The sequence below is a fragment of the Molossus molossus genome, unplaced genomic scaffold, assembly GCF_014108415.1.
Source record: "Molossus molossus isolate mMolMol1 unplaced genomic scaffold, mMolMol1.p scaffold_m16_p_6, whole genome shotgun sequence".
NCBI classification, from domain to species: domain Eukaryota; kingdom Metazoa; phylum Chordata; class Mammalia; order Chiroptera; family Molossidae; genus Molossus; species Molossus molossus.
Window position 1 is genome coordinate 62,402,403 of NW_023425399.1, and position 7,285 is coordinate 62,409,687.

Below are 7,285 nucleotides of genomic sequence, written 5' to 3' on the forward strand. Positions count from 1 at the left end.
TCATTATTTTTTATTTATTGCTTATGCTTTTTTGTGTCTTGATGATGAAAAACAATTCTCCCTCAAAAGGGCATAATGATATATTGTTATAAATTTTTCTAGTATTCTAATATTTGTAAATTTCATATTTAAGTTGTTAATACAATTGTAATTAGTATTTGTTATTGTGTGAGGTAGGCTATATTTTTTTTTCTTGTTTTCAAATTGAAAACCATTCTTCCCAGCCACTTGCATTGAATAGTCTATCCTTTTCTCACTCATGTACAATGAACTCTATGTCATTTATCAAGTTTTTACCCTGTGTATACATCTGCAAACAGAGGAAATTATTTACAATCCCAAAGAAATATGTGTGAGAGAAAAAGAATCAAGTCTCCTGTTTCCCTCTCCTACAGTAGGAGCAGAGATCTAGACGCAGGGCCAACCCCGCTGTGGGCGCAGCAGTGGCGCCATCTCAAACACAGTGACACCACCACCCATTGTGCAGAGCTTGATGCAGGGATTAGAATAAAGAATATAAGGCTTAGGGCCGAATCTGATGCAGGTAGCGGTGGATGGAGGACCTTACTATGACAAATGTTGGTTCCACATTTATTCACACTTCTCAACTAAGAACATTTCACAAATCTTCCTCCCTTCTCCTTTTCCTGACAAAAGGGAACCCATACAGAATTATAACAAAGAGGATCTTTTTTCTCTGTTTAGTGCTTTCTAGGATTTGGTTTGGAGATATAAATTCAATGTATTAACATCTTCACCATGTTTTAACCTGTTCTTAAAAATCACATTGAGTGCCTGAGATGCCATCAGCCCCCATGGAAACGAGGAGACCGGAACAGCATGGCTTCTGCCCTGGCAGACGGTTCTGGCAAAAAGACAGTGAGGCTTCTAGATGAAAATTTTAGAACTCTGCTTTCCACTGAGCCCTGATGCTTTCCCAAAAAGTTGAAATATCCAGGAAAACGTCTGGGGGCAAGGCTGCCGGAATGAAGACAACGTGGAAGGGCGGAGCTCCGTCACTTCAAAGCCAGCTTTCCAACCCTGTGCTGAAGGAAGTTCCATTCTTTCCCACATGTCTCCGCCTGACTAAATATAAATCCATCTTGGTTTATATTATGCTGCCTCTAATTGAATCACATTCTTCATTTGTTTAATTCAGAAACAATAAGCCATCCTGAGCACTCCCCGGGAAGCTTGCCATGGCTGTGGTGGCCTGGTTCCCAGGCATGTCCGGCTGGGGCCTGCCACCAGCATCACTTCAGGAGCACTGGGGGGTGGGGGGGTGGAGGGGGCAAAAGACAACTTGACTGTAGAGATAGGGAGATAGACCAATTTTAAGAAACCCATTAATATAATTTGCTACATCAAGATGTCTAAGAGAAAACCTACTAAGAACCACTTGAAGAGCATTGTCCTTTATTCTTGGTTTATGTTTCAGCATAAGCACTTTTTTTTCATTTGTTTGGCAAATGCTAAGCACCTACTGTGTGGTGGTGAGGGTCTAGGTACTCAAGACTCAGCACAGGACAGAGCAGAGTCCCTCCTTTCTCATGTCGCTCACTTTCTTGGGGGGAAGGATAGAAAACAAAGGCATCAATAGATATATAATGTCCACATGGTAAGATGTCTGTGGCAAAAATAAGGCCAAGTGAGGGACCAAGAACAGGGGAAGAAGCTGCTGTTTTTGAAGGAAAAACAGAGAAGTCCTCTTTGCAGATTGACCTTGGGTAAAGTCTTGGAAGAAGTTCCAACAAGATACTGGAGAAGGAGAATGTCCCACAGAGAGGACATCTGGGGCCGTCTCCATGGGTCTGAGGAACAGTGTAGGGTAAGAAAGATGTCAACAGGAGATGAGGCCAGAGGTCACTGGAGGGAAATCCTGCAGGGCCAAGAGGCGATGAGGAGAACTGAGTGTTTTTAATGGAGAATTAGCATGATCTGTCTTTCTTTCTGTTAAAAGAGAGTAAGATATAATGAGGTACCACCTTACACTTATTAGGATGGCTACTACCAAAAAAAACAAAAACAACTGAACATAAGTTGTCAAGGGTGTGAAGAAATTGGAACTCTTGGGCACTGTAAGAATGTAAAATGGCGCAGCCACTATAGAAAGCAGTATGGAGGTCCCACATAATATTAAAAATACTATATGACTCAGCAATTTCACTTCTGGGTATATACCCAAAAGAATTGAAAGCAGGGACTTGAAGAGATTTTGTACACCTATGTTCATAGCAGCATTGTTCATAATTAGCCAAAGGGTATAAGCAACGCAAATGTCTGTTGACAGATGAATGAATAAACAAAATGTGCTACATACACACACACAATAAATTATTGAGCCTTTGAAAGGAATGAAATTCTGACACGTGCAACAACATTGATAAACCTTTAGGAAATTATGCTAAGTGATTTAGAGATAGGGAGATGGATCAATTGTATTATTCCACTTATATGAGATACCTAGAGTGGCCAAATTTATGGAGACAGAAAGAACAATGGTGGTTGCCAGGGAATGGGGGAATAGCGATTTAGTATTTAATACATACAGAGTTTCAATTTTGTAAGATGAAAGAGTTCTGGAGATGGATGGTAGAGATGATTGCACAATGTGAATGTAATCAATACCACTAAATTGAATACTTAAAAATGGTTAAGAAGCCCTGGCTGGTTTGGCTTAGCAGTTAGATTGTCGGCCTGTGGACTGGAGAGTCCCGGGTTCAGTTCCCGCTAAGGGCACGTACCTCGGTTGCAGTTTTACCCCAGCCCCGGTTGGGGTCATGTGGGTGGCAGTCACTTGATATGTCTCTCTCACATGATGTTTCTCTCTCTCTCTTTCCCCCTCTCTTTCTCCCACTCTATCTGAAAATACATGCGAAAATGTCCTCGGGTGAGGATTAAAAAATTAATAAAATAAAAGGTTAAGAAGGTAAATTTTATGTTCTGTTTATTTTACCACAATTAAAGAGAGGAGGTAGAAAAGAGGCAGATTGGGATTAACTAGTCTTCATTAAATGTTGTTTTACATATTATATTGCCCAAGTGGCCTCAAATGACAACCCTGTTTATTAATGCTCAAGTGTCTACAGTGGGCACAACCGGTAAGCAGCCCCTTACAGAATGCAGTGATAAGGGACAATTCCTTATGGAAATTCCACATTCTGCTCAGGCCAGTACTGAAGAGTAAATTGTGCACAGTGGCTCTCCTGCATCCAGGCACAGATCACCCTTATTCAGAGGAAACACCAGGCTGACAACCAAAAGTCTTTGAACAGCAATTTAAATCTTTACAGCAATGTCTGGGAAAATGGCAAAGGAAGGTCTCTGATCTATCTCTTTCTCAGTGTCCCTACACACACACACACACACACACACACACACTCATTCTCACACTCTCACACACGCACAACACACGGAGTGGCAGCCACCCTCAACCTTCAGATGCCAAAGAAAACTCCCTCCCACCAGCCTGTTCTGGCTGTAACTCCCTCCTCTCTCTCTGGCTGATCTGAATTTCGTACATACCCCGCCCCCTCTACCACAGACAGCCATGCCAGTCTGGGCCATTTCAATTTCCCTCAACCCAGCAATGCAGAACCAAGCCAGCAAAGGCAGAATTCTTCACACACAGGGATCAAGGGACTGTAAATACTCAGACGTCCTGCCCTGTGTAAAGTGTTATTGGTTGTGTTATTTCATCTTCCTCAAGATGATCAGAGTTTGGGAGGCTGCAAACAAAATGTTTCAGAGATCACACAGGCTGAACTACAAGCAAGTTTACTGATCACCATCTCCTTGGATGATCAAGGAACAGCCCCTGGGGCCACTTCATTTATATTAAGATCATGAACCTTTAAAACTACCACACAAGTCTCTGTTACTGAGCACTGCACTGGACAGAGCCCCTTGATGTTACCTGTCTCCTGGTCCTCAATTTGACCTTTGTCTCCAGAGCGCCCACGGTCTTCCCAAAGCCCCCTTGTGGTGAGATAAGCACTTGGCATACTGGATTTTACCATCAGACTACACAAGGACCCGTCCTTCCAAAACCATCCATCCTTCTAATAGACAATGAAACAAAATCAAATATCAGGAAGCTGTCACTTAAAATCCCATCAGTACCAGTGAAGGGTTCTGAGCTGCCTTTAGGTGCTATGAATCACAGTCACAACGTTTGTAAGTTTTCAGTCCTGTGTTTATACTGTTCTGCTTTCCAAAGAGATACACACGAGAACCTTCTAAGTTTGGGGAATATGTGGACTCAGGAGCCAGGCTGCCCTTTGCTATCAGGATACCACTCACTAGGCTAAAAGTAGAAGTTGAGGTGAGACCAGACCACTCTGGGAACCCCCTGTTAGGTCACTGCTGGTTCACATCATTGCAACATCTTCTAACTTAGGCCAAGCCCAGAGTTTCTGTGGTTCTGGGTATTCCATTTGATGTGGTTTTTGAAACTACAGCTAATCCTTAAAAAGCATCTCATTTCAAACCACAACTCAAGGCTATTTTCCAGGAAGGACTATCAACCCTGCTCTAAGCTTCCTCCCACTTTCATCTTAAAGACCAGTTAACCGAGTTTACCCCCAACTGGACCTTGGTGACAGAGTGGAGGGGGGAGAAGGTCCTCAGGAAAAAACTGTCCCTGTCACCCCCTTCCCCTTCTCAAGACCAAGTCAGACTCCACCACCGCAGTGATCATGGAGCCCCCAGCTGTGAGCCGTGCTTTCAGGACGCCTCCCAGGCCAGGCTCAGGCCTCGCTGCCCCAACTGCAGATGTCCCTTCCATTCACGTGCCAGGCTTCCATATTCTTCCAAAGGGGGAGTAGCAGTCTCCAATAAAAGGAAGAAATAAAAAGCAATATTGGCTGATGGCCAAGCAACAGCTGAAAGTTATCACTTTGAATTGTCACATTTTTCTGTCTTTGGATATTTGTTATTAAAAAAACACATTTTTCTCTGTAAAGTGGTTCCACACTGTTTCTCGCAGCAAATGTAATGGTTAAACAGACAACAGTTCTCAATTTAAAGTTTGCTTTTTCACAGTCACAGGAGATGACTTTTTCAAATGTATTTATGTGCATTGTAGCTTACAGCCACTAAGCACCATCCAAACGTCTTACTAGCCAGGTCAAAGCGACAGCCAGCCTCACTAAACCAGGAACTCTGCCTCCTCTTCAGCGCATTGAGTCACATTAGACTGAGCCTGCAAGGGAGCAGAAAGTGCGGTGCTTGGATGCCACTGAGAACAGAAGCCTCCAGCCAAGCTCCCTACCAGTGCCATATTCCAAAACGAGCGTTGTGTGAGCATACACTTGCCAGGTATTAAGCAATTGCTGGCTATTACATGGGTTAAGCACATAATATTACTTCATTTTATCTTCACAACTCTTCTATGACCTAGATCCTTCAGTTTTTCATATAATCTCAGGCATCCCACCTGGATGCCTGGGTTGTGTTATTCCTGAGATCTGAGCATATTTAGTCCCATAGTGAGGATGGGCTAATGGTGGGGACCCACCTGGACCTAAATTGCAGGGGAACCAAGGAAAAACTCACCCTAAGAGATGGAGGAGGTGAGGGTCAGCGGGATCGGCTGTGGTGATGGCAGGAGCAGCTCTGAGAGGCCTGAACACAGATAGTTTGCTGGTAGCCGCTGGTTGGCCATGAAGAAATACCCATAGCCGTTAGCATGAGGCATTATCAGACAATGATGGTGTGTCCCAGATGTTACCGCCTGCCCAGGAAGCACTTCAGAATAAAACTGAAGAGGTTCAGAATTCATGCAAAAGCTTTTCAGAACATTTCCTTGTCTTCACCAGGTTCTATTGAGACAAGGCTGTGGGACCCTGGGGTGTGGCAAATGTAACAGACACAGGTCTCCAGGGGCTTTGGCCTCACGCACCACACAGAGCCTCTTGTTTGAACTTTCTCTCCATTCACTCCAACCAGTCCTTTCATAGACCTTTGGACCAGTTCCTCAAAAACATATTTTTCTATTTTATTTTCACTCCCAACCAAACTTAGGCTGCGTTCTCCAGGCTGTCTGCAAACTCGGTTGCTCCCAACACCACGTTTCTCCAGGCTCAGCATCGGTGTTTTAATTTATATTTTAAGTTCAGTCTTCTAGGTATGCTTTTGATATGACCAAAATTTCTCACATATCACTTTGGATGATGCCTTCCAAATGTCTTTTCAAAATGTAGCTTTGTTTTTCATCTGATTATAAAGATAACACATTCATTCAAACAAGACAGGAAAGAAAAGAAAACCAAAGTTACATTAACACATTTTGCATTGCCAAACCAGTATTTCTAGTCTCTGCCATGTCCACAGGCCAAAGGGAAGTGAAGCAGGTTTGGTTTGGTCCCGGTTCTGTTAGCGAGTCCTGCAGAGCAGACACACATGGGCAGCCCCACGGGACACAGACCGGGCAGCACAGCCAGCTACGCCATCTCTGCCTCCAATGGCTGGGCTGCCAGCATCTGCTTTGACGTGGAGAATCAAGACTTGTGCCTGCAAAACTTCTCTGAGCACATTAAATAAGCAATCAGAAATGTCAGATGGTGTTGTGTGATCTTCACCTACTTATTTTCTGGAGCCTACTTCCTCCTTAGTGTCACTTGCCATTAGCCCTTCAATAATTCAGCACTTTAAGGAACTTTCACTAAGACAGAATCTTCTTAGTCTCTCCTAAACCAAAGAGATTTTGCAAGAACAGGGTGTAAACTCTAAGTAGTGTTAATCCCAGCAGGGGACATTGGTGACCTGAAATGCACAGGAAGCAGATGCATAGAAAACCGCCTTCCACAAAAATGAATGGACTTAGGCCAAGAAGCAAAATAAATGGACTTAGGCCACAGCATCAGAACCAGGTGTCCATTAGCAATCAAATTTAGCCAGGCTTTTGTATAACCTGTGAACCACGGGCCCTTTCCTACAAGTATGCTTTTACAGGCATGACTTCTGCCAAAATCCTCATATGGCTGGATCTGGAGGAATGAAAGGCAGGGACTGTTGGGCTAGTGGATGGGAAAGGGCATTTCCAAGCTCGGGAAGCCATAGAGTCCTAAGCACTGGTGAAATGGGAGAGTGGAGCTCTCCAATACAAATGCACATATTCACCCTGGCCGGTTTGGCTCAGCAGTTACAGCGTCAGCCCGTGGACAAGAGAGACCAGAGTTCAGCTCCCGGTAAGGGCACGTACCTCAGTTGCAGTTTGTCCCTGGTCCTGGATGGGGTTGTGTGGGTGGCAACCAGTCGATGTGCCTCTCTCATATCAATGCTT